At 40.4% G+C, this 27769-nt stretch overlaps 1 protein-coding gene across 1 annotated transcript in view; it reads right to left on the bottom strand.

The window, feature by feature from the left end:
* Window positions 1–26793, bottom strand: part of LOC115172479 (leucine-rich repeat and immunoglobulin-like domain-containing nogo receptor-interacting protein 2) — a 38094-nt gene extending 11301 nt beyond the window's left edge. Inside the window, exon 1 of the mRNA XM_029729951.1 lies at window positions 26628–26793. The gene's annotated coding sequence lies outside the window, so the exon portion shown is untranslated. The remainder of the gene's footprint in view (window positions 1–26627) is intronic.
* Between the last annotated feature and the right edge of the window lie 976 nt (window positions 26794–27769).

Below are 27769 nucleotides of genomic sequence, written 5' to 3'. Positions count from 1 at the left end.
AATGTATGATGCGATGCGCTTCGATCCTTTTATTCCTCTCATCTTTCACAGTGTGCGTCCTACTGACACTTGCCTTGTTTTAATGGGGAATTGCAAAGGGAAGCAGTGAGCTATGCGGATGAGCTATTGTTGACCCTAGATGTTTCCACTTCACAATAACAGCAATTACAGTGACCAGGGCAGCTCTAGAAGAGAAGAAATTTGACGAACTGACTGGTGGCATCCTATGACTTCTTTGGACACTGTGTTAACAAACCTCCAAACGAGCTTCAATGCCATACAACACTCCTTCTGTGGCCTCCAACTGCTCTTAAATGCAACCGATCGGTGCCCGCACCCACGCGCCCGACTCGCATCACTACTCTGGACGGTTCTAACTTAGAATATGTGGACAACTATAAATACTTAGGTGTCTGGCTAGAAGGTAAACTCTCCTTCCAGACTCACATTAAGCATCTCCAATCCAAAGTTAAATCTAGAATCGGCTTCCTATTTCGCAACAAAGCATCCTTCACTCATGCTGCCAAACATGCCCTCGTAAAACTGACTATCCAACCGATCCTTACTTCGGCGATGTCATTTACAAAATAGCCTCCAACACTCTACTCAGCAAATTGGATGCAGTCTATCACAGTGCCATCTGATTTGTCACCAAAGCCCAATATACTACCACCACTGCGACCTGTATGCTCTCGTTGGCTGGTCCTCGCTGCATATTCGACGCCAAACCCACTGGCTCCAGGTCATCGTCTTTGCTAGGTAAAGCTCCGCCTTATCTCAGCTCACTGGTCACCATAGCAACACCCACCCGTAGCACGCGCTCCAGCAGGTATATTTCACTGGTCATCCCCAAAGCCAACACCTCCTTTGGCCGCCTTTCCTTCCAGTTCTCTGCTGCCAATGACTGGAACGAATTACAAAAATCACTGAAGTTGGAGACATATCTCCCTCACTAACTTTAAGCGTCAGCTGTCAGAGCAGCTTACCGATCGCTGCAGCTGTACACAGCCTATCTGTAAATAGCCCATCCAACCAACTACCTACTTCATCTCCATATTTGTTTTTGTTTTTCTGCTCTTTTGCACACTAGTATTTCTACTTGCACATCCTCATTTGCACATATATCACTCCAGTGTAAATTGCTAAATTGTAATTACTTCGCCACTATTGGCCTATTTATTGCCTTACCTCCTTACTTCATTTGCACACACTGTATACAGATTTTCCTATTGTGTTATTGACTGTACGTTTGTTTATCCCATGTGTAACTCTGTGTTGTTTTTGTCGCACTGCTTTGCTTTATCTTGACCAGGTCGCAGTTGTAAATGAGAACTTGTTCTCAACTGGCCTACCTGATAAAATAAAGGTGAAATATATATTTATTTATTTTTAAATAAAAAAAAATGACAGTGCCACGTTGAAAGTCACTTAGCTCTTCAGTAAGGCCATTCTACTGCCAATGTTTGTCTATGGAGATTGCATGGCTGTCTGCTCGATTCTATACACCTGTTAGCAACGGGTGTGGCTGAAATAGCCAAATCCACCAATTTGAAAGGGTGTCCACATACTTTTGTATATATAGTGTATATAGTTCTGGTCTGGACTGTAGTTATGAACAGCTTTTATATTTGGTTAACCCCTTGCTTTTGCTATTTATTTGTTTTACATTTGCCCCACAATTATTGTGGTCACATACTACAGAGCACACAATATTTATGCACAGTCAAGTCTCAGAATGAGATTATGGCACATGAGAGAGTTCACATATATGCATTTAGCGCAGCGACTTGAGCAGAACCCAGTACATGTTCTGCATGATAACACACATTTGCCTTGCTGACTTGGAGTGAGACATCATTGGGCTAGACATAATAATCTTTTGTGTTCACTTACTGTATAGTAGAGATGAACTGCACACATTTACTAACCAATTACTGAGCATTTAGATTAATTTAACAACTGTGATTTAACAACTGTTTTGGGTCTTTGACAATTATTTGGGCCTTCCTCTGACACCGCCTAGTATATACTGTAGGTCCTGGATGTCAGGAAACTTGGCCCCAGTGATGTACTGGGCCGTACACACTACCCTGTGTAGCGCCTTACGGTCAGATGTTCAGGAGTTGCCATACCAGGCTTGGGGGTAGATCGTCCAGTTTGTTTTCCAATGATTGCACGTTGGCCAATAACACGTAGGTAAGTGGTGGTTTACCAATTCATCTGCAAATTCTTAAAAGGCACCCCGCCCTCCTCCCCCTTTTCCTACGTCTTTTCTTCACGCTGTGACGGGGATTTGGGCCTTGTCTTGACAAAGCAGTATATATCCTTTGCGTCGGGCTCATTAAACATCTTCATCCAGTTCGAGGTGAGTAATCGCTGTTCTGATGTCCAGAAGCTCTTTTCGGTCATAAGAGATGGTTTCAGCAACATTATGTACAAAATGAGTTACAAACAATGCGAAGAAACAAACAAAATAGCACAGTTGGTTAGGAGCCTATAAAATGGCAGCCATACCCTCCGGCGCCATTATACCAAAATATGATTGCTTAGGAAATTGCAAACAGCAATTTAATGTCCTGCAGAGTGCAAATGTCATCCAGGTTATCATGAGGCTGTTGAGATTTTGCAGTTGATCTGTACGCTTCTGTGCTAATTAGTGTTTGTGCATTCTGAACTTGGCCAATTAAACAGCTCCTTTCTGCACCACTAGACCTGCATGCTCTCAAGCACTGTTGTAGAGTTATCAACTCAGCAGTCTCTCTCTCTCTTTCTCTCTCTCTCTCTCTCTCTCTCTCTCTCTCTCATACAGCACTGTGGGTTACAAGGTCTGTTGCAGATGGATAACAGTGCCCCTAGTTTTTGGATTCAAAGACACGAACCAAATATTTGTCTGTTGTTGTTTTCCTTAGGGGATGGGTGATTAAGGGTTATGAGCAAATGGACTTAAAAGGGAACTTCATGCTCAAAAGCAAAGCATTACACACGCATAAGCACTGCAAAAATATTCACAAGTGCTCATGGATGCTTAAGTCTAGTCTACCAGCACAGGTTGACATGGAGCATGTCCTACTCACCTGATGCAATCCTGATGCAAGTAATTATATGATGCAGTAGACCATACAGGATGCTTGCATGATAGTTTTGCTATTTATATTCTCTCCAGAGAGCAGTTACAATAATGATACAAAAAAATAAGGCTGCGTGTAATGTATGGTTGAAAAGATGGTGTTTTTATTTCAATGGTAGCTTAGGTTCCAGCAACAGAAATAATCAGATTTTCACTGGTGTGTCGACTGGCACTACATTTTCCCACCAATCTTGTCCGGGTGTTCTGTTGAATGCCACATTTTTTTCACATCCAGCTTGTTGCTTTTAAATCAAGTGTTACTTGAAGGACACTCTGCGTATTAGGTTTCTCTCTAATTTTAGTCTCAGAAGGTAGAACTCATCCATTTTTCATGTTATATACCGTCACTGTTTCATAGAGCTCACTTTCTTTCTAACCCACTTGAGGCTCATCTTTAAATAGACTGCCACACCCAAAGTTTTACCACCTTTCTAAAACCACACAGAGTATTGATTCATACAGAGACCGTTAACAGAGGTATGTAGCATGAAACATTATTATAATGGATTTAAAAGTCCTATAAAATGTAACTTGATGTTCAGGGGAGTCATGCACTCCAAAGGGGGCACAAAGTATTTGAGATTGGCTGGGGGCGGTCCGGAAGAGGGCCATAAGTTAGAGAATGTTGCATTATTCAAATACCTGAAACAGATTTTTCCTGCAATCTAGAGACATAATCATTATGCTTAATTCTATGTAAAAAAATTTTTTTTTTTTTTCTACATACGGTATCTAAGCATACCTCTTGAGCTGTCTGTATCCTCCTGACTGGTGGTTCTTAAAAAGAAATATATCAGTCAAAAGTTTGGACACCAACTACTCATTCAAAGGTTTTTCTTAAATGTTTACTATTTTCTACATTGCAGGATAATAGTGAAGACGTCAAAACTATAAAATAACAAATATAGAATCATGTAGTAACCAAAAAAGTGTTAAACAAATCAAAATATTTTTTTATATTTGAGATTCTTCAAAGTAGCCACCCTTTGCCTTGATGACAGCTTTGCACACTCTTGGCATTCTCTCAACCAGCTTCATGAGGTAGTCACCTGGAATGCATTTCAATTAACACGTGTGCCAATTAACACGTTAAAAGTTAATTTGTGGAATTTCTTTCCTTCTTAATGCGTTTGAGCCAACCAGTTATGTTGTGACAAGGTAGGGGTGGTATACAGAAGATAGCTCTATCCCACTGTTTGTTGGTGACACTGTCAGTGATTTATTTAGAATTCAAGGCAGACTTAACCAGCATGGCTACCACAGCATTCTGCAGGGATACACCATCCCATCTGGATTGCGCTTTGTGGGAATATCATTTAATTTTCAAGAGGACAATGACCCAACACAGCATCATGTTGTGGGGGTGCTTTGCTGCAGGGGGGACTGGTGCACTTCACAAAATAGATGGCATCATGAGAAAGGAAAATTATGTGGATTTATTGAAGCAACATCTCAAGACATCAGTCAGGAAGTTAAAGCTTGGTCGCAAATGGGTCTTCCAAATGGACAATGACCCCAAGCATACTTCCAAAGTTGTGGCAAAATGGCTTAAGGACAACAAAGTCAAGGCATTGGACTGGCCATCACAAAGCCCTGACCTCAATCCTATAGAAACTTTGTGGGCAGAACTGAAAAAGCATGTGTGAGCAAGGAGGCCTACAAACCTGACTCAGTTACACCAGCTCTGTCAGGAGGAATGGGCCAAAATTCACCCAACTTATTGTGGGAAGCTTGTGGAAGGCTACCCGAAACATTTGGCCCAAGTTAAACAATTTGAAGGCAATCCTACCAAATACTAATTGAGTGTATGTTAACTTCTGACCCACTGGGAATGTGATGAAAGAAATAAAAGCTGAAATAAATAATTCTCTCTACTATTATTCTGACATTTCACATTCTTAAAATAAAGTGGTGATCCTAACTGACCTAAGACAGGGCATTTTTACTAGGATTAAATGTCAGGAATTGTGAAAAACTGAGTTTAAATGTATTTGGCTAAAGTGTATGTAAACTTCCGACTTCAACTGTATATGCTTCTCTGCATCTCTGCAAAACTCTGGGTAAAGATTGAAAGGAATGTGAGTCTTATTTAGTACATTTACTTATTGGTGCTTTTCTAACGTCTACCAACCTTGCCAGCAGGCATGCTAGCTAACATAGTTAGACAAGCTAGCTACTCTAGCTTAATAACCTGAAATTGCTTCTTGATATGAATTTGGGAAATTGAGGAGCTATCTGTGTTAGCTAAGTCACCTTCATAAAAGTGCTAGGTGGCTATTACAGAGAAAGAACAACAATTAAATACATTTTTTAACAGGACAAATCTGAGGGGGACACGTGCCCCTGTGTCCCCTATGGGCATGAATATTGCCATTTGCAGCCCGAAACAGCAGTGAAATATTGTAATATGATATTGCTTCCGTAAAGGCTTTGTGTCTGTAACTGTCAACATAAACTGACAGAGAAAGATGACAGAAAGGGATCCCTTCAAAGGTCAAGTGTTAATCGTGTTCATCTATTCAGAGGCTATAAAAATAAAAAGGAGGGAAAAACCTCTTTAAAGTGCACTCTCTCCTTGTTGTCAACATTTTTATGGTTCCCACTAAGCCCTGGGGAGACATTTGTAATACATGTGTGGAAGGCTGTTGCAATAATGTGGTGCCATATTGATCCAAACTATTGACCACCAAAGTTCAGTGTTATGAGATTCAACAGTGGATTCCTTGGATTTCAAAGGGAAATATATCATGGCTTGTTCATCCAATTTTAATTGTTCCAAGAACTCCTCATGCAAGATGCTTGGCTGTGAATGTCTTCAGTGCAGTGCCTCTATGTTATTTCAAATCATGTAACATTGGATAACTAAAATATGATGATGAAATAAGTTAATTTTATGGTGAATGTAGATTTAATGAATCTATGAATAAATACAGTGCTTAAATACAGTGCATTCGGAAAGTATTCAGACCCCCTTTCCACATTTTGTTACGTTACAGCCTTATTCTAAATTGTATTAAATAGTCAATCTACACACAATACCCCATAATGATAAAGCAAAAACTGGTTTTTAGAATTATTTGCAAATGTATAAATAAATATTTCAAAAATATCACATTTACATATGTATTTAGACCCTTTACTCAGTACTTTGTTGAAGCACCTTTGGCAGCAATTACAGTCTCAAGTCATCTTGGGTATGACGCTACAAGCTTGGCACACCTGTATTTGGGGAGTTTCTCCCATTTTCTCTGCAGATCCTCTCAAGCTCTGTCAGGTTGGATGGGGAGCGTCGCTGCACAGCTATTTTCAGGTCTCTCCAGACATGTTAGATTGGATTCAAGACGGGCTCTGGCTGGGCCACTCAAGGACATTCAGAGACTTGTCCCTGAAGCCACTCCTGCGTTGTCTTGGCTATGTGCTCCCCACAGCATGATGCTGCCACCACCATGTGTCACGGCTGTTCAAAGGATCGGACTAAAATGCAGCGTGTTTGTAGTTCCACATATTTTATTTATTGTGAAACTAAAATGCAAAGACACTAAATACTTGAAACACAAAAAACAACAAACTGTGACGCAGAGAGGAAAACACACTACTCAAAAGATAATAACCCACAAAACCAGAAGAGAAAAACCCCTACTTAAATATGATCTCTAATCAGAGGCAACGAGGATCAGCTGCCTCCAATTAGAGATCAACCCAAACAATACCAACATAGAAATAGAAAAACTAGAACGTAAACATAGAAATAGAAAACATAGAACAACCACCCAAAACACCCCCTGTCACGCCCTGACCACTCTACTATAGAAAATAACAACTTACGGTGCCTGATTTCCTCCAGACGTAACGCTTGGCATTCAGGAAAATCAGACCAGAGAATCTTGCTTCTCATGGTCTGAGAGTCCTTTAGGTGCCTTTTGGCAAACTCCAAGCGGGCTGTCATGTGCCTTTTACTGAGGAGTGGCTTCTGTCCGGCCACTCTACCAAAAAGGTCTGATTGGTGGAGTGATGCAGAGATGGTTGTCCTTCTGGAAGGTTCTCCCATCTCCACAGAGAAACTCTGGAGTTCTGTCAGAGTGACCATCGGGTTCTTGGTCACCTCCATGACCAAGACCTTTCTTCCCCGATTGCTCAGTTTGGCCGGGCGGCCAGCTCTAGGAATATTCTTGGTGGTTCCAAACTTCTTCCATTGAAGAATGATGGAGGCCACTGTGTTCTTCGGGACCTTCAATGCTGCAGAAATTTTTCGGTAGCCTTCCCCAGATTTATGCCTCGACACAATCCTGTCTCAGAGCTCTACGGACAATTCCTTCGACCTCATGGCTTGGTTTTTGCTCTGACATTCACTGTCAACTGTGGACCTTATATAGACAGTTCTGTGTCTTTCCAAATCATGTTCAGTGTGGGGTATTGTGTGTAGATTGATGAGGGGAAAATGTTTTATTATTTTTAGAATAAGGCTGTAACGTAAAATAATGTGTAAAAAGTGAAAGGATCTGAATACTTTCTGAATGCACTGTAAATACATCCATTCGTTTATTCTTTTATTTAGCCTATTTCATTGTCACGGAGGCTTGCCTGCCATCCACAATACACTGGCATTTTTGCATGTCATCCATGGAAAATCCATAGATCTTCATTTTTTGATATGCTGACAACCCTCCTTTGAATTATCACAATGGCTGCCAGATAACAACAGGAAGTCTGTTGGAGCGACTGGCCCTGGTTCCCGGCATGCTCATGTTTCATTCCTGAAGAGTTCCATCAGACTTGTGCCAAGGGATTAAGCAGTCCTCACTGGTACTGAATCGTATGGAAGGATTAGCACTCTCCCCTGTCACCAAATCGTACCAAGGGATTAGCAGCTTGTACTGTCACAGAATTTGGCCTGACTGGCTTCCATTATTATTCTCTGTGTGAAAACCACGTTGACATGGGAGTAGGGAAAGACAACCACTTCTGTTGTTTCTCTGCCACTGCTTGGCAGGGTAGCCTAATACTCAACGTTGGAATAAATGTTTCAGTTCCACTTCACTTGACGTGAATGAATGCCCACATTATTCTATTGTATGCCCTGTAGGCTATTATGTCATTTGGCACTATATGATTTAGCCCTACTGTATGTTATTGGCCTACAGGTGTGACTGACGTCAAACTGAAGCAAGACATTTAAATAAAGAATGGAAAATCTCTATACCCTTTCACACTATTGTGCCAACCTGACTTGTACAGTTCTGGCTCAGATCTGTTCTTTCCATATTGCCCTTTTCAGTATGGTTCATAAACTATTACAATATTTGTCACTCTGAAACTGTGCCATAAGGTAAAGAAAAAGCAACAATTACCATTGATCCAGATTTCTACCAAAAAAAAAACAAGCCTTGATTCACTGTGCCTGATAAATTACTTTTTGGTTTACAGTGGGTGTGCTCTCTATCTTTAATTTAATTTGATCAAATTAGTATGCCTCACTGCTTGCCAAAGATATCTGGTATTTACAAGGTGTAGATTGCATGGTATATAGGATGAATGTATAATTAGAATTAACTGTGGTGGCCATCTCGCTATATACAGTATTTGTGGAACATTGCTTTCGTCAAATAATCTTCCATTTGTTGCAATTATAGCCTTGCAGAACTTTGGCATTCTAGTTGTCAATTTGTTGAGGTAATCTGAAGAGATTTTTACCCCAACAGCTCAATAGGGTTGAGATCCAGTGACTGTGCTGGCCACTCCATTGTAGACAGAATACCAGCTGACTGCTTCTTCCCTAAATAGTTCTTGCATAGTTTGGAGCTGTGCTATGGGTCATTGTCCTGTTGTAGGAGGAAATTGGCTTCAATTAAGCACCGTCCACAGAGTATGGCATGGCATTGCAAAATGGATAGCCTTCCTTCTTCAAGATCCCCTTTACCCTGTACAAGTCTCCCACTTTACCACCACCAAAGCAACCCAGACCATCACATTGCCTCCACCATGCTTGACAGATGGCGTCAAGCACTCCTCCAGCATCTTTCAATTTTTTCTGCATCTCACGAATGCTCTTCTTTGTGATCCGAACACCTCAAACTTAGATTTGTTTGTCCACAACACTTTTCTCCAATCTTCCTCTGTGCAGTGTCTGTGTTCTTTTGCCCATCATAATCTTTTCTTTTTATTGGCCAGTCTGAGATATGGCTTTTTCTTTGCAAATCTGCCTAGAAAGCCAGCATCCCGGAGTCGCCTCTTCACTGTTGACGTTGAGACTGGTGTTTTGCGGGTACTAGTTCATGAAGCTGCCAGTTGAGGACTTGTGAGGCATCTGTGTCTCAAACTAGACACTCTAATGTACTTGTCCTCTTGCTCAGTTGTGAACTGGGGCCTCCCACTCCTCTTTCTATTCTGGTTAGAGCCAGTTAGCGCTGTTCTGTGAAGGGAGTAGTACACAGCGTTGTACGAGATCGTCCGTTTCTTGGCAATTTCTCGCGTGAAATAGCCTTAATTTCTCAGAACAAGAATAGACTGAATAGTTTCAGAGGAAAGTTCTTTGTTTCTGGCCATTTTGAGCCTGTAATCGAACGCACAAATGCTGATGCTCCAGATACTCAACTAGTCTAAAGACGGCCAGTTTTATTGCTTCTTTAATCAGGACAACAGTTTTCAGCTGTGCTAACATAATTGCAAAAGGGTTTTCGAATTATCAATTAGCCTTTTAAAATTATAAACTTAGATTAGCTAACACAACGTGCCATTGGAACACAGGAATGATGGTTGCTGATAATGGGCCTCTGTGCGCCTATGTAGATTTTCCATTAAAAATCTGCCGTTTCCAGCTACAATAGTCATTTACAACATTAATAATGTCTACACTGTATTTCTGATCAATTTGGTGTTATTTTAATGGACAAAAAAATTGCTTTTCTTTCAAAAACAAGGAAATTTCTAAGTGACCCCAAACTTTTGAACGGTCGTGTATGCATTACTTATTTTATACTTTATCAAGGAATCCAATCATTCCGGACCCCACTATGTTTGTCCTGTGTAAAGGCAGGCCTTGCTTTGTTTGCTAAATCCATACTTGTTAATAAAACTTTCTTCGCATCGACAATGTACTTGAGGGGATCCAGTGGTGAGGGGTCCGAGGGGCGTAGCAGTCTTTTTTTATATTTAATTTTATTTAAATATTTTATTTTACCTTTATTTAACTAGGCAAGTCAGTTAAGAATTATTATTTTCAATGACGGCCTAGGAACAGTGGGTTAACAGCCTTGTTCAGGGGCAGAATGACAGATTTTTTTTACCTTATCAGCTCGGTGATTCAATCTTGCAACCTTTCAGTTACCAGTTCAACGCTGTAACCATTAGGCTACCTGACGCCCCGTCTAAGGTACTGTATCGCAGTGCTAGAGGCATCACTACTGACCTGGGTTCGATTCCGGGCTGTATCTCAACCAGCCGTGATCTGGAGTCCCATAGGGCGGCGCACAATTGGTTAGGGGAGGGTTTGACCAGGGTAGGCTGTCATTGTAAATGAGAATTTGTTCTTAAATGACTTGCGTAGTTAAATAAAGGTTAAATAAATAAATACATTTAACTTGGAGGTACACTCATCACAACTCAACTCCTTTGAGATCGTGGAGTAGAGAAACTCAGCTAGGGGCTGTTATGGTTTTATATCACGTTTGTCTTCTTTTGCATTGACTCAGTTGTCTCAGACTCCATAGAATCTTGCTTAATGTGAATGATCTAAGAATGAGCCTTTGAAAATTGAAAGAGGTGTGTACATTTAAGAAAAAGGGTTTGAGACTTAACATGCTGAGTTGTAATATGACACAGGCTGCCACGACTATCATCTATCATCTATCGTTTAATTATTCTGACAGTGTTATGTGGGCTTTATAACACACAAGTAAAGTGTTTTGATACGTTCAAATAAAGCATTTTTTCTCTCTTTTTAATTTCTTTCTTTCTAGAGCAAGGAGCTTGCTATGCCAGGATAGTGGGTTAGATTCAATGGACTATCCGTGTGTAAAAAAAAACTATAATGTATGTATACATGAGTGAAAGTCACTTTAGATAAAAGCATCTGCTAAAATTGCAATAATTATTAATATTATTATTATTATGCAGTGCATTCAGAAAGTATTCAGACCCCTTCCCTTTTCCCACAATTTGTTACATTGCAGCCTTATTCTAGAATGGATTAAATATTTTTTTCCCCCTCATCAATCTACACACAATACCCCATAACGACAAAGCAAAAACAGGTTTATAGACATTTTTGCAGTAAAGAATACTAAACAAAAATACCTTATTTACATAAGTATTTATACCCTTTGTTATGAGACTCGAAATTGAGCTCTGGTGCATGCTGTTTTCATTGATCATCCTTGAGATGTTTCTACAACTTGATTGGAGTCCACCTGTGGTAAATTCAATCGATTGGACATGATTTGGAAAAGCACACCTGTCTATATAAGGTCCCACAGTTGACAGTGCATGTCAGAGCAAAAACCAAGCCATTAGGTCGAAGGAATTGTCCGTAGAGCTCCGAGACAGGATTGTGTCGAGGCACAGATCTGGGGAAGGGTACCAAAATAATTCTGCAGCTTTGAAGGTCCCCAAGAATACAGTGGCCAGTGGTGGAAAAGTACCCAATTGTTAAACCGTAATAGAAAATGACTCAAGTAAAAATGAAAGTCACAAAGTAAAATACTACCTGAGTAAAAATCAAAAAGTACTAGAAATAATAGAACATTATGAAACATATAAGAAGCCAGGAATGGTATTTATAGCGGATTTTGAAAAGACATTTGATAAAGTAAGACTGGATTTTATTGATAAATGCCTGCATTTTTTCAATTTCGGTAATTCTCTTATAAAATGGGTAAAAATAATGTATAGCAACCCCAGGTGTAAAATATTCAATAACGGCTACTTCTCAGAGAGTTTTGAATTGTCAAGAGGAGTGAAACAAGGGTGTCCGCTGTCACCATATCTATTCATTATGGCCATCGAAATGCTAGCTATTAAAATCAGATCCAATAACAACATTAGAGGATTAGAAATCCAAGGCTTAAAAACAAAGGTGTCCATGTATGCCGATGACTAAAGTTTTATGCTAAGTCCGCAAGCTAGATCCCTGCAATGTCTCATTAAAGATCTAGATAACTTTTCTGTACTCTCTGGACTAAAACCTAATTATGATAAGTGTACAATATTACGTATTGGATCCTTAAAAAATACAACTTTTACATTACCTTGCAGCTTACCTATAAAATGGGCTGATGGTGAAGTAGACATACTCGGTATTCATATCACAAAAGATATAAATAAGCTCTCCACAATTAATTTCAATAGAAAACTTGTAAAAATAGACAAGATCCTGCAACCATGGAGAGGTAAATACCTGTCTATTTATGGAAAAATTGCCCTGATTAACTCCTTAGTCATATCTCAGTTTACTCACTTACTTATGGCGCTGCCTACTCCTGATGATTCGTTTTTCAAATATGAGCAAAAAATATTTTGCTTTATCTGGGACGCTAAACCAGACAAAATAAAACGAGCATATCTATATAATGAATATGAATTGGGTGGGTTGAGATTATTAAATATAAAAACACTAAACCTCTCTCTAAAAGCTTCACTCATTCAAAAGTTTTATTTGAACCCTAAATGGTTCTCAATTAGATTAATAAGAAAAGCTCATCCATTGTTTAAAAATGGCCTTTTTGCCTTTGTGCAGATTGCCATGTCTCATTTTCGATTAATTGAAAATTATACTTTTTTCAAAGTATCCGTCTTTCTCAAACAAGCATTGCAGAGCTGGCTACAATTTCAATTTCATCCCCCTGAAAAGATAGAACAAATATTACAACAAATATTATGGCTGAACTCAAATGTACTGGTTGATAAAATACCTGTATTTATGGGAAAGATGTTTGAAAAGGGTATTCTGTTCTTAAATTATATTGTAAATTGTAATGGTAGAGTTATGTCCTTCATGGAGTTATCAGAATTGTACGGGAAGGTCTGCTCAATCCAAGAGTACAACCAATTGATTACAGCATTGCCCCAAAAATGGAGGAGGCGGGTGGCAGTGGGAGGAGGTAGGGAACTGGTCTGTCTGCCCAATATAAAGGATCAAAACTGGCGGAGGAATAAAAATAGCATAAATAGGCAAGTAGACCAGTTTCATTTGAGGACCAGGATGTTGACAACTGTGCCATACAGATTGCAAAATAGTTGGGAAGAGATTTTTGACGTACCGATTACATGGTACAGGGTATATGAGTTGATATAAAAAACAACGCAAGATTCAAGACTTCGTGCTTTTCAGCTAAAATTATTATATAGAATTCTTGCCACCAACAAAATGTTAAATATTTGGGGCATAAAATCATCGAAGCTCTGCAGATTTTGTTGTGAGGATACAGAATCAATAGACCATTTATTTTGGTATTGCCCTCAGGTAGCCTGTTTCTGGTCTCAGGTTCAGGAATGGCTGAAAATGCATAGCATTGATCTAAAATTGACCCTAGAAATAGTACTGTTAGGAGATCTGGAGAGACCGGGTCAGTCAATTACTAATATACTATACTCTTAGTAAAAGTATTTATCTTCAACACGCAATCTGTAGATTCTATTCGATTAGATAGATTGAAATTGTACGTTAAACATCATAGCATAGTTGAAAGATATGTGTTGCGTAGAAACACGAAATGGGTGGTCAGCAGAGATAGATGGGATGGGCTGAGGGAAGCTGAGGGTTGTTATGTGGAATTGGAGACAAGTGGGAGTGGAGTTGCTGTGTGTGAGAGAGAATGATGGTCAATTGATAAAGGGAAAAAAAGTCAAAATAAAACATAATAAAAGTACATTTGAATGACACTAAGTGGCAGTGTTTTTACAACTAATGCCGGTTTGCCTGAGGCTGATGCCATGCAGGTGTTTGTACACATGCATATACACACACTCTCATTCTAATAAACACATACAAGAACACACACATACATGTAATAGTGCCAGACATGCACACAAACATATAAAGTAGGCATTGCTGTTATGATTTCAGTTGTCCTTGATGTCCTTTGTTTTACATTTATTATTTTGTTTTATTTTTTGCTTTGTTGTTTGCTGTTTTCTTGTCTTTTTTCCTTTTTTCTCTTTAGTTCATTCTCTTGGTTGTTGGTGCATTGGGGGGTTCTTGGGGGTGGGGAATGGAATTAATTGTATTTTTTTTTCACCGGGGGGGACTGTGGGAGGGGTCTCGAATGGTTGAGGGACAGCTATTGGGGAACTGTGGGGGGATCTTGGAGGGTTCGGGTTTCACAAGATTGTGATCATGAAAAAGGAAACTATGACATATATTTTATATCACTATCATGCACACGCACCTCACACATAAGGATGGCTCTGTTGCGGAAAGACTGATACATGTTTGATAGTGTCTTGATGCTGTATTGTTTGTCCTTCATCTTCTAATACTTTAATGTTACCCCTTCCTTGTGTTTTCTGTAATAAAAAATGAAAAATAAAAAATAAAATAAAAAAGTCAGAAAGTATTTTGTTTAAATATACTTAAGTATCAAAAGTAAATGTAATTGCTAAAATATACTTAAGTATCAAAAGTAAAAGTAAAAGTATGAATCATTTCAAATTCCTTATACTAAGCAAACCAGATGGCGCACTTTTCTTGTTTTTTTATTTACAGATAGCCTGGGGTATGCTCCAAACCTCAGACATAATTTACAAACGAAGCATGTGTTTAGTGAATCCGCCAGATCAGAGGCAGTAGGGATGACCAGGGATGTTCTCTTGATAAGTGTGAGAATTAGACCATTTTCCTGTCCTATTAAGCAGCTAAGTAACGAGTACTTTTGGGTGTCAGGGAAAATGTATGGAGTAAAAAGTACATCATATTCTTTTGGAATGTAGTGAAGTAAACGTAAAAGTTGTCAAAAATATAAATAAAGTACAGATACCCCAAAAAACAACTTAAGTAGTACTTTAAAGTATTTTTACTTAAGTACCTTATGCCACTGACAGAGGCCTCCATCAATGGAACAAGTTTAGAACCACCATGACTCTTCCTAGAGCTAGCCACCAAGCTAAACTGAGCAATCAAGGGAGAAGGGCCTTGGTCAGGTAGGTGACCAAGAACTCGATGGTCACTCTGAATTAGCTCCAGAGTTCCTCTGTGGAGATGGGAGAACCTTCCAGAAATACAACCATCTCTGCAGCACTCCACCAATCAGGCCTTTTTGGTAGAGTGGCCAGACGGAAGCCACTCCTCAGTAAAAGGCACATGACAGCTCGCTTGCAGTTTGCCAAAAGGTACCTAAAGACTCTCAGACCAAGAGAAACAAGATTCTCTGGTCTGATGAAACCAAGATTGAACTCTTTGGCCTGAATGCCAAGCATTATGTCTTGAGGAAACCTGGCACAATCCCGATGGTGAAGCATGGTGGTGGCAGCATCATGATGTGGGGATGTTTTTCAGCGGCAGGGACTGGAAGACTAGTCAGGATCGAGGGAAAGATGAACGGAGCAAAGTACAGAGTGATCCTTGATGAAAACCTGCTCCAGAGTGCTCAAGACCTCAGACTGGGGTGAACCCTAAGCACACAGCCAAGACAATGCAGGAGTGGCTCCAGGAAAAGTCTCTGAATGTCCTTGAGTGGCTCAGCCAGAGCCCGGACTTGAATCCGAATGAACATCTCTGGAGAGACCTGAAAATAGCTGTGCAGCGACGTTCCCCATCCAACCTGACAGAGCTTGAGAGGATCTGCAGAGAAGAATGGGAGAAACTCTCCAAATACAGGTGTGCCAAGCTTGTAGCGTCACACCCAAGAAGACACCCAAAGTACTGAGTGAAGGGTCTGAACATTTCTAAAAACGTGTTTTTGTTTTGTCATTATGGGGTATTGTGTGTAGATAGGAAAATAAACAATGTAATCAATTGTAGAATAAGGCTATAACATAACAAAATGAGGAAAAAGTCAAGGGGTCTGAATACTTTTCAAATGCACTGTATATACTGTATATATCACTACCACCTCCAAGTTAAATGTAATTTACAAGGGTGTGCTGGGTACTAGAAGCCTATAGATTGAAGGAGAGGGGAGAGTCACACTTAACACTGTAGTGGATTCATCTCAGATCCTGGTATGCTAATTAATCCCCAAAGTAGTTGACAATCCCAGTGATGAGGAATGCTGACACATTTCACAAGATTAGGGAGAAGCAACACACTTGCAACACTCCTGCTTCAAATTCTCAATGTCCCAACAGCGGCCACGCTCTTAGCTCAGTCACTCATTCCTGCAATGCAATGCTCATAAATATTTGTTCTGCCAAAACTCACTCTCTGAACACTCTCTCATTATTCTCCCAGTACTTGCTTATCAAATACTCACTTTCCACCGATGTACTCTACCCTACATTGTCCCCTAAGCCCCTTGTCCCCTTGTCCCCTAAGCTCTCTCCCAACAGTAACTCTGAATTCAGTCACAATACTCCAATATTTCACTTTCTCATTATTCTCTCCTCATATCTCACTCTCCAGCGTGCCATGGACCTGAATATTACCTCAGATGAATCAGCTTGGAGAATTATGAGAAACATTGAATATTTATTTTGTTTGCAGAAAGTTTGGGGAATTACCTCTATAGGGCAGCACCTACATTACAGTAAACGGTGGGGATGTGCAACAGGGACCTTGCCTCTGAGCAAAAAGTGGTTGAGTCAAATTTGTTTCCTTGCTATCACAACTTACTTTATCAACCTAATCACATTGGATCAAAGTACACTGTAGAAAATGAGATGTTGAATCTACTTAAAAAAATTAAGGCAATAATTTCTACACAATATTACTGAGTATATGTAATTTCCTATGTTTTTGAGTAAAAACACTTGAATAAGTTATTCAAATGTAAATAATCAAAGTAAGTCCAGGGAAATAAGACTAGCCGTAAAAATAAGTGGGTTTTACTGATAATATAAACATATATGTGTTTTACTTAATCTCTCTGATTAGTTACTTTGTGTGATTGTATCTTAATCTTTAATATTGTTTAAAGTTAAATGTACCTAAATGTAATCGTAAATGTAATCTATGTAATCCCCAAAAGTTATTATATATCATGTAATGCTGCACACTCCAAGAAAGGTTAAAATCTCAGCCTTTCTGGTAAAAATAGTTCCTGAGGTGTAATCACTTTTGAGGACACCAACTCAGGTACAAAGTACAAATATGACAAAAATATGAAATATTTTATAATATGTATTTCCTATTCAACAAAACTGTGTGACTAAGGCTTGAAATTACTTATATTTTTGCTAAATATAGTAGAATAAAATTGTAAAACTACTAACTATAATATTTCACCTTCTTTATAACCGTAAAATACATATTTGTATGTTTAGTATTAGAGAAAATTTGCATATTTTCTGAAGGTTTCTCTTGATCAGAACGCCTGCACCCATCGCTGTGAACGTCTCACAGAGCTCTAGCTTGGCTTTCTGCACTTGTTAGGAACTCGCCTTTCATCTCATATTAGTCTTATGACATCTATGACAAACAGAAAGTGTTTTTTTATTTATTTTTAATCTGTGAATTATTTTAGATGAATGGCTATAAATCAATCTCTAAATGTGCTACCGTGATGAAATTCCTTGAGCGGAGGACGTGGGAGCCTCAAGCGGAGAAATTATTTAAATATGTTATTTTGTATTTTTTTGTATTATTATTATTAATACAAAGTAATAATTATGCCCAGCTCATGAGGCCCATTGATGATGCAATTGCAATTGCCTAATGGTAAGTTTGCCAGTGCCTGTCATTAAGACTGATGATTGTGGAAATAGGTGGTCTTATCATTGAACGTCCATATGCCTGACAGTTTTGATATCCGTTCATCATGATCCATTACACCTCATGGCACAACAAGCTGCCTAATACTAATATATACAGTGGGTCAAAAAAAGTATTTAGTCAGCCACCAATTGTGCAAGTTCTCCCACTTAAAAAGATGAGAGGGGCCTGTAATTTTCATCATAGGTATACGTCAACTATGACAGACAAAATGAGAAAAAAAATCCAGAAAATCACATTGTAGGATTTTTTATGAATTTATTTGCAAATTATGGTGGAAAATAAGTATTTGGTCACCTACAAACAAGCAAGATTTCTGGCTCTCACAGACCTGTAACTTCTTCTTTAAGAGGCTTCTCTGTCCTCCACTCGTTACCTGTATTAATGGCACCTGTTTGAACTTGTTATCAGTATAAAAGACACCTGTCCACAACCTCAAACAGTCCCACTCCAAACTCCACTATGGCCAAGACCAAAGAGCTGTCAAAGGACACCAGAAACAAAATTGTAGACCTGCACCAGGCTGGGAAGACTGAATCTGCAATAGGTAAGCAGCTTGGTTTGAAGAAATCAACTGTGGGAGCAATTATTAGGAAATGGAAGACATACAAGACCACTGATAATCTCCCTCGATCTGGGGCTCCACGCAAGATCTCACCCCGTGGGGTCAAAATGATCACAAGAATGGTGAGCAAAAATCCCAGAACCACACGGGGGGACCTAGTGAATGACCTGCAGAGAGCTGGGACCAAAGTAACAAAGCCTACCATCAGTAACACACTACGGGACTCAAATCAGGGACTCAAATCCTGCAGTGCCAGACGTGTCCCCCTGCTTAAGCCAGTACATGTCCAGGCCCGTCTGAAGTTTGCTAGAGAGCATTTGGATGATCCAGAAGAGGATTGGGAGAATGTCATATGGTCAGATGAAACCAAAATATAACCTTTTGGTAAAAACTCAACTTGTCGTGTTTGGAGGACAAAGAATGCTGAGTTGCATCCAAAGAACACCATACCTACTGTGAAGCATGGGGGTGGAAACATCATGCTTTGGGGCTGTTTTTCTGCAAAGGGACCAGGACGACTGATCCGTGTAAAGGAAAGAATGAATGGGGCCATGTATCGTGAGATTTTGAGTGAAAACCTCCTTCCATCAGCAAGGGCATTGAAGATGAAACGTGGCTGGGTCTTTCAGCATGACAATGATCCCAAACACACCGCCCGGGCAACGAAGGAGTGGCTTCGTAAGAAGCATTTCAAGGTCGTGGAGTGGCCTAGCCAGTCTCCAGATCTCAACCCCATAGAAAATCTTTGGAGGGAGTTGAAAGTCCGTGTTGCCCAGCGACAGCCCCAAAACATCACTGCTCTAGAGGAGATCTGCATGGAGGAATGGGCCAAAATACCAGCAACAGTATGTGAAAACCTTGTGAAGACTTACAGAAAACGTTTGAGCTGTGTCATTGCCAACAAAGGGTATATAACAAAGTATTGAGATAAACTTTTGTTATTGACCAAATACTTATTTTCCACCATAATTTGCAAATAAATTCATAAAAAATCCTACAATGTGATTTTCTGGATTTTTTTTCTAATTTTGTCTGTCATAGTTGAAGTGTACCTATGATGAAAATTACAGGCCTCTTCATCTTTTTAAGTGGGAGAACTTGCACAATTGGTGGCTGACTAAATACTTTTTTGCCCCACTGTACAGTGCATTTGAAAGTATGTAGACCCCTTGACTTTTTCTAAATGTTGTTACTTTACAGACTTATTCTAAAATGGATTAAATAAAAACAATTCCTCATCAATCTACACACAATACCCCATAATAACATAGCGAAAACAGGTTTTTAGAAATGTTTGCAAATGTATTAAAATTAGCTCAGGTGCATGCTGTTTCCATTGATCATCTTTGAGATGTTTCTACAACTTGATTGGAGTCCACCTGTGGTAAATTCAATTGATTGGACATGATTTGGAAAGGCACACACCTGTCTATATAAGGTCCCACAGTTGACAGTGCATGTCAGAGCAAAAAACCAAGCCATTAGGTTGAAGGAATTGTCCGTAGAGCTCCGAGACAGGATTGTGTCAAGGCACAGATCTGGGGAAGGGTACAAAAACATTCCAGAGCGCTCAGGACCTCAGACTGGGGAGAAGGTTCACCGTCCAACAGGACAACCACCCTAAGCACACAGACAAGACAACGCAGGAGTGGTTTTGGGACAAGTCTCTGAATGCCCTTAAGTGGCCCAGCCGGAGCCCGGACTTGAACATGATCTAACATCTCTGGAGAGACCTGAAAATAGCTATGCCGCAATCCATCTAACCAGACATGACGTGTAATGAATCATTATGCCTTCATTTCTCAGAACAATAATAGACTGATGAGTTTCAGAAGAAAGTTATTTGTTTCTGGCCATTTTGAGCCTGTAATCAAACCCACAAATGCTGATGCTCCAGATACTCAACTAGTCTAAAGAAGGCCAATGTTACTGCTTCTTTAATTAGGAAAACAGTTTTCAGCTGTGCTAACATAATTGCAAAAGGGTTTTCTAATGATCAATTTGCCCTTTAAAATGATAAACTTGGATTAGCTAACACAACGTGCGATTGGAACACAGGAGTGATGGTTGCTGATAATGGGGATCTGTACGCCTATGTAGGTATTCCATAAAATAAATCTGCCATTTCCAGCTACAATAGTCATTTACAACATTAACAATGTCTACACTGTATTTCTGATCAATTTTATGTTATTTTAATGGATAAAAAAGTGTTTTTCTTTCATTAAGAAGGACATTTCTAAGTGACCCCAAACTTTTGAACGGTAGTGTATTCTTGTCTTTCTTCAAACATGTACACTGAGTGTAAAAATCATTAAGAACACCTGCTCTTTCCATGACATAGACTGACCAGATGAATCCAGGTGAAAGCTGTGATCCCTTATTGATGTCACTTCAATCAGTGTAGATGAAGGGGAGGAAACAGGTTAAAGAAAGATTTTTAAGCCTTGAGACAATTGAGACATGGATTGTGTATGTGTGCCATTCAGAGGGTGAATGGGCAATATAGAACATTTAAGTGCCTTTGAGCGAGTATGGTAGTAGGTGCCAGGCTCACCGGTTTGTGTCAAGAACTGCAACACTTCTGGGTTTTTCACGCTCAACAGTTTCTTGTGTGTATTAAGAATGGTCCACCACCCAAAGGACATTGAACTGTGGGAACCATTGGAGTCAACATGCCCCAGTATCCCTGTGGAACGCTTTAGACACCTTGTAGAGTCCATACCCCGACAAATTAGGGCTGTTCTGAGTGCAAAGGGGGTAGGGGGGAGTGCAAGTCAATATTAGGAAGGTGTTCTTAATGTTTTGTACACTCAATGTATACAACGTTGTGTAAAATAATCATAATGTCTACAAATGTTGAATTAACCACAATCCGATAAAAACAGAGCCATGTGGCAAGTTGTTGCAAGAACTTAAATATTATTAAAATGCAGTAAATTAAATCAATTTTCTCTATCTTTGGTTATCCTTTTAAAAGATACTTACATTTTAAGCAACATGGTAAGTTTGATTTATTCAGAACTTTTTTAGTAAAATGAAATTAAAAAATAATTTAATTGACTTGCATAAATTTTACTAAGTATATGGTTTTTGGGGGTCAATTTCAATTCACCCCTGAATATGTTTTTTACAAGAGTTGGTTTGTAATGTATTCAAAGTGTGTTACACACAGGTGGTTCAAAGAAAAGTGTCAACAGTAATTATTTCCTGATATAGCCCGCGGATCAAATAAACAGTAAGTAAACCAGAGGTCACAACCATTATAGGGCATGTGAAGTCTCTGGTGCAAACTAGCGTCATCATTCTTTTTTTAAAGTCATATCATAAGTCCTATTTTTATGTGCTGTCTGTATAGCTAAATCTGTCTATCGTTGCCAAGCCATGCATGTTACTTGGGTGTAACAGTCAACAAACATGGCTGGGAGGAGTACAAACAGATCTGAACCACCAAGCTATAAAGGAACAGCCTCAAGATTAAGTTTACATTTCATGACAACATTCCAGTACCTGGGAAATCATGAGCCTCTGGAAGCACCCTCCAGAAAGTATGTCACTTTATGAGTTCTTGTACGTTACAGTATTGCTCTGGAAAATATCTTCCATATACAGTTGTGAGTGTGTGTATGTGTGTGTGTGTGTGTGTGTTTCGGGGGTGGGTATTCTGAACCAATTCAGTTTTCATGGCAGTCCAATTGATGCCAGTGGTACAATGGGTAGTGTACCGGCCTGTGTGAGACAAAATAGGTCCTTTGTGCGTACAAATATGCCCTTGCTCTTGTGAATTATCTGCACAAGAGTGTTTCTGAGTCAAAACCTATTCACCGCAGACAGGAAAACCTTGAGTTTGTTGAAACGAACGCCTACAGAAGACTACATTTGCAATTCTAATTATCCCAGACTGAGGACACTACAGAGGAGCCTCGTCTCCCTGTCAGAACTACAAGCCCAGTCGCCAATAACAACCAAACACCCCAGCTTGCCTCAGAGGAAGATGAGTGGCACAACTACGTTCAGAGAACTGTGCTACGTAGCACACCATCCATATTCAGTGTACGAAAGATGGAAATGCTCAAGTGTGCCGACTGTTATCAGTATTCTGATCTATCTGCGACTCCCTTATGTTCAGCTCATATCCTTGGTCTGATGTGGCTGTAAACTTTTATCAAAACAAAGCTTTATAAACTGCTTCCCTTGAATAAAAGGCTGCAAAGAGTGGAACAAAAAGCTAAATGAGAGAGCAATATGACCCCCCATTGCCCCTCACGAGAGATAGTTCTGTTCTCCTTTCCGCTCCTCTCTGATTCAGGGGAGAAAACACATGTCTTTGTGAGAGGTATTGACGTGGTGAAAGCAATGAACCTTTTGTTCAAACAGCTAACACAGCTCAGACACCCATACATACCCCACAAGACATACCACCAGAGGTCTCTTCATAGTCCCCAAGTCCAGAACAGACTATGGGAAACGCGCAGTATTACATAGAACCATGACTACATGCAACTCTCTTCCACATTAAGAAACTCAAGTGAGCAGTAAAATCAGATTTAAAAAACAGATAAAACAACACCTCATGGCACCACACGAACTGTGAAGAGACATGCACACAAACACGCATACGCACACACACTCTATCACACTCACTCTACACACAGACACAATGTAATATTGTATTATTGTAGTATTGTACATGTTATATTGTAAATGTGTGATAATAGAGTAATAATGTAAACTGAACCAAAATATAAATACAACATGTAAAGTGTTGGTCCCATGTTTCATGAGCTGAAATATAAGATCCCTGAAATTTTCCATCTTCACAAAAAGCTTGTTTCTCTCAAATGTTGTGCACAAATTTATTTACATCCCTGTTAGTCAGCATTTCTCCCTTGCCAAGATAATCCACCCACCTGACAGGTGTGGCATATCAAGAATCTGAATAAACAGCATGATCATTACACGGGTGCACCTTGTGCTGGGGACAATAAATGGCCACTCTAAAATGTGCATTGTTTTGTCACACAACACAATGCCACAGATGTCTCAAGTTTTGAGGGAGCGTGCAATTGGCATGCTGACTGCAGAAATGTCCACTAGAGCTGCTGCCAGAACATTATATGTTCATTTTTCTACCATAAGCCGCCTCCAATGTTGGTTTAGAGAATTTGGCAGTACATCCAACCAGCCTCACAACCACAGACCACGTGTAACCACGGCAGCCCAGGAACTCCACATCATGCTTCTTCACCTGCGGGATTGTCTGAGAACAGCCACCCGGACACCTGATGAAACTGTTGGTTTGCACAAGCAAATAATTTATGCCAAAACCAGAAACCGTCTCAGGGAAACTCATCTGTGTGCTCGTTGTCCTCACCAGGGTCTTGACCTGACTGCAGTTCGGCGTCGTAACCGACTTCATTGAGAAAATGCTCACCATCGATGGCCACTGGCATGCTGGAGAACTGTGCTCTTCATGGATTAATCCAGGTTTCAACTGTACCGGGCAGATAGCAGACAGTGTGAACAGAGCAGCCAGCAGCATACCACCCTGCATCCAAATGCTGGCTTGCTTCTGAAGCTAAGCAGGGTTGGTCCTGGTCAGTCCCTGGATGGGAGACCAGATGCTGCTGGAAGTGGTGTTGGAAGGCCAGTAGGGAGCACTATTTCCTCTTGCTTAAAAACAAATATCCCAATTCAGTAATTGGGGACATTGCCCTGTGTAGGGTGCTGTCTTTTGGATGCGATGTTAATCACTCTGTAATCACTAAAGATCCCTTGGCAGTTATTGTAAGAGTAGGGGTGTTAACCCTGGTGTGTCCCGGCTAAATTCCCATTCTGAAACTCATACCATGATGGCCACCTAATCATCCCCAACTTACAATTGGCTCAATCATTTCCACGTTAACTATATGGTTATGGTATGGGCATGCATAAGCTAAGAACACAATTGCATTTTATCGATGGCAATTTGAATGCACAGAAATACTGTGATGAGATCCTGAGGCCCATTGTCGTGCTTTCCATCTGCCGCCATCACCTCATGCTTCAGCATGATAATGCACACCCCCATGTTGCAAGGAACTGTACACAATTCCTAGAAACTGAAAATGTCCCAGTTCTTCCATGGCCTGCATACTCACCAGACATGTCACCCATTGAGCATGTTTAGGATGCTCTTGATCGAAGTATACGACAGCGTGTTCCAGTTCCCGCAAATATCCAGCAACTTCGCACAGCCATTGAAGAGGAGTGGGACAACATTCCACAGGCCACAATCAACAGCCTGATCAACGCTATGCGAAGGAGGTGTGTTGCACTGCATGAGGCAAATAAATGGTGGTCACATCAGATACTGCCTGATTTTCTGATCCACACACCTACTTTTTTTTAAGGTATCTTTTATTTATTTTATTTAAATAAAGTCAGTTAAGAACAAATTCTTATTTACAACAACAGCCAACCCCAACAACATCAGGCCAATTGTGCACCACCTTATTGGACTCCCAATCACAGCCGGTTGTGATACAGCCTGGAATCAAACCAGGATCTGTAGTGCTGCCTTTAGCACTGAGATACAGTGCCTTAGACCACTGCGCCACTCAGGAGCCCAAGTGACTGTGACCAACAGATGCATATATGTATTCCCAGTATTGTGAAATCCATAGATTAGGGCCTAATGAATTTATTTAAATTGACTGATTTCCTTATATGAACTGTATCTCAGTAAAATCTTCGAAATTATTGCATTTTGCGTTTATATTTTTGTTCAGTGTAATAATGTTCTGTAAGATGTATTGGTTTATTTATCATGTAGGCTACAGTTTTGTTGTGATGTAATTGTTTTATTTCTGTTTGTACCCCAGCATGAGTAGCTGCTGCCTTGGCGTTACCACAGGTTGCCATGGTAACACCTCACACACATTCATATCCCTGCGCAGGCAGCGGTAACGCCTCTTTACTGGAAACTGGGCTCCTCTTCCCTCCATTAGCAGCTCCAACAGACAGACAGACAGACAGAATAGACAGACAGTAGGTCCAGCCTGGAGACCTCTTCAGTAGCATAGCTCATGTATAATTCAGATGGATTTGCTCATGTTTAAGGTCAGGGGAGATGTGTGTATTAAGTTATGGGTTTCGCGAGCACTCATCTGCATGAAGGGCTACGGCCACACAATATCTCACCTTATCTGCAAGCTTTCAAAAGGGCACTCATCCACATAGAAGAAATTCATACGCTAAGCTCACCTCATCAGGACAGCTCAGTGGGTAACCGACTCCCTCATCTATAAGTCGCATCCATACAGTTCACCTCTTCCGCAATTTTCATTAATTGCATGTTTCATCCATGTTTCTCAACAATGCAGTTCACATCATCCACATACTTCATTCATTCATCCCATACAGTTCATATCATCCTCAATGTACTTTTCATACACACACACCTCATCCATAGACCTCATCCATGTCGTCAACCTTATCCAAAGACTTGATCAATTTATTCCGTCCATACAGTACTCCTCATCCATTAATTTCCTCCTCAATCTTATCCCCACTATTACTCACTTATACACTGATTAAAAATCTGATTACAACAGTTACATATCCACAAAACTCACCTCATCACCAGAGCTTTCCACTCTGTCAACCTCAACCACACTTTCATCCAGACTCCCCAAATCCACTGATAATCTCACACACAGCATCCACCTAATTTATATACGTACCTCATCCACTCATTTCACTTCACCCAGACAGTTCCCACTCGCCCCTATATCACTTATCCACATACCCCATCCACAACAGAATAGGACTACGCCTTTTCAGGAGGGTTTTCAACAAGAAAATTATGAAATCTCCTACCCTCACTCTCTCCTTCTGAAAGAGTGCCTATGCGCAAGAGAAGACAGACTTTGGAGAATGGATCATTCCAGTCAAATCTTCCCTGTGTTAGAAATGTCAGTTACAGATTTGAAACACGAGTACAGTTGGTAAGAATTCTCCCCTCTGGAAAAAAGAGAATTCCTTAATAATATGGCATATTCTCAGTGACAGGTATATTTTGAGGTGATTCTTACCTTTAAGTGCTGCTCCTCATTCCAAAATCCATACTCCAGATTAGCTCACTGAGGGTCACGCAGCCAAGCTGACACACGCACACAGACTTACTCTAACACAGACACAAAGCTTCCGAGTGCCCGCTCAATCCGCGTTGTGTCAGCCCCTTCTACTCTGCCCTTCATGGGAACAATATACTTTCATCTCACTATCTCTTTGATTACTGTGCATTTCATCCCCACGGTCGCACTCCTAATTTCTCCCACTATTCTCCCATCTCGAAAGCCCTGTGAAAACACTGGAACAGGCGGGCGACTGAGGGGGGATGAGCTGAGATGAGGCAGAGAGAGAGAAAGGGAAAGAGAGAAATAGAGAAAGGCTCTTCATTGGTGTGAGCTCCTTTGTCGAGGCGCGGCAGGGGTTCAGTTATCCCCCTTGCTCTACTGATCCTCCCCCCTCTTCACTCTACTCTTGCTCATCACCTGTGATCAGCCCTAGCCCTACCTCAGCGCTCTGAATGGGTGAAGAAAAACCTACAGGGAGGGCTTTTACTCCTCCCCTCTCTATTTCATAGCCTCTCTGTCTCTCCCTCTAAGCTTCTCTCTGACACATCTGCTCAAAAAGGTTTTCTATACCTCTCCCTGGCTTTCTCTTTCACCCCTCTCCATCTCGCTCTCTTTAATTACATTTCTCTCTTTCCTTCCTATTTTCGGACACATCCTCCTCTAACTATATCTCTGGAGACTGGTTTGTGCACGGTACAAAGAGGAGTCATGATTGCTGTGGTAATAGAGGGAGTAGGTGAAATAGGGGTGGAAAGGCTGTGCTATTGATTCTGCTTGCTTCATTAGCATGTACCTGTGGGGTTAGCATCTCTGAGGGTTAGCTACCCTACTGTAGCTAGCCCTCTGCTTCTCCCCGCGGTGACAGACCGCCTTTGCTGCCTCCCTCTGAGCCAGCTGACACAGAGGACTGAAGAGGGAGACCAAAATAGACGCAGCATCCCACTGCCCTAGACTTAAGGAAATGGCAGAACTATGACATGACATCCATGCTGCTTTGTGTAGGAAGCATAAAACATCAATGTTACTCCATAATGTGCAGTGGGAAACATCTAAGCTGTTCCATAATTCAGGCACAAGCATTTCTATAATTAGTATGC

The sequence above is a fragment of the Salmo trutta genome, chromosome 33 (assembly GCF_901001165.1).
Source record: "Salmo trutta chromosome 33, fSalTru1.1, whole genome shotgun sequence".
Taxonomy (NCBI): domain Eukaryota; kingdom Metazoa; phylum Chordata; class Actinopteri; order Salmoniformes; family Salmonidae; genus Salmo; species Salmo trutta.
This window is presented reverse-complemented; position numbering and strand designations above follow the sequence as displayed.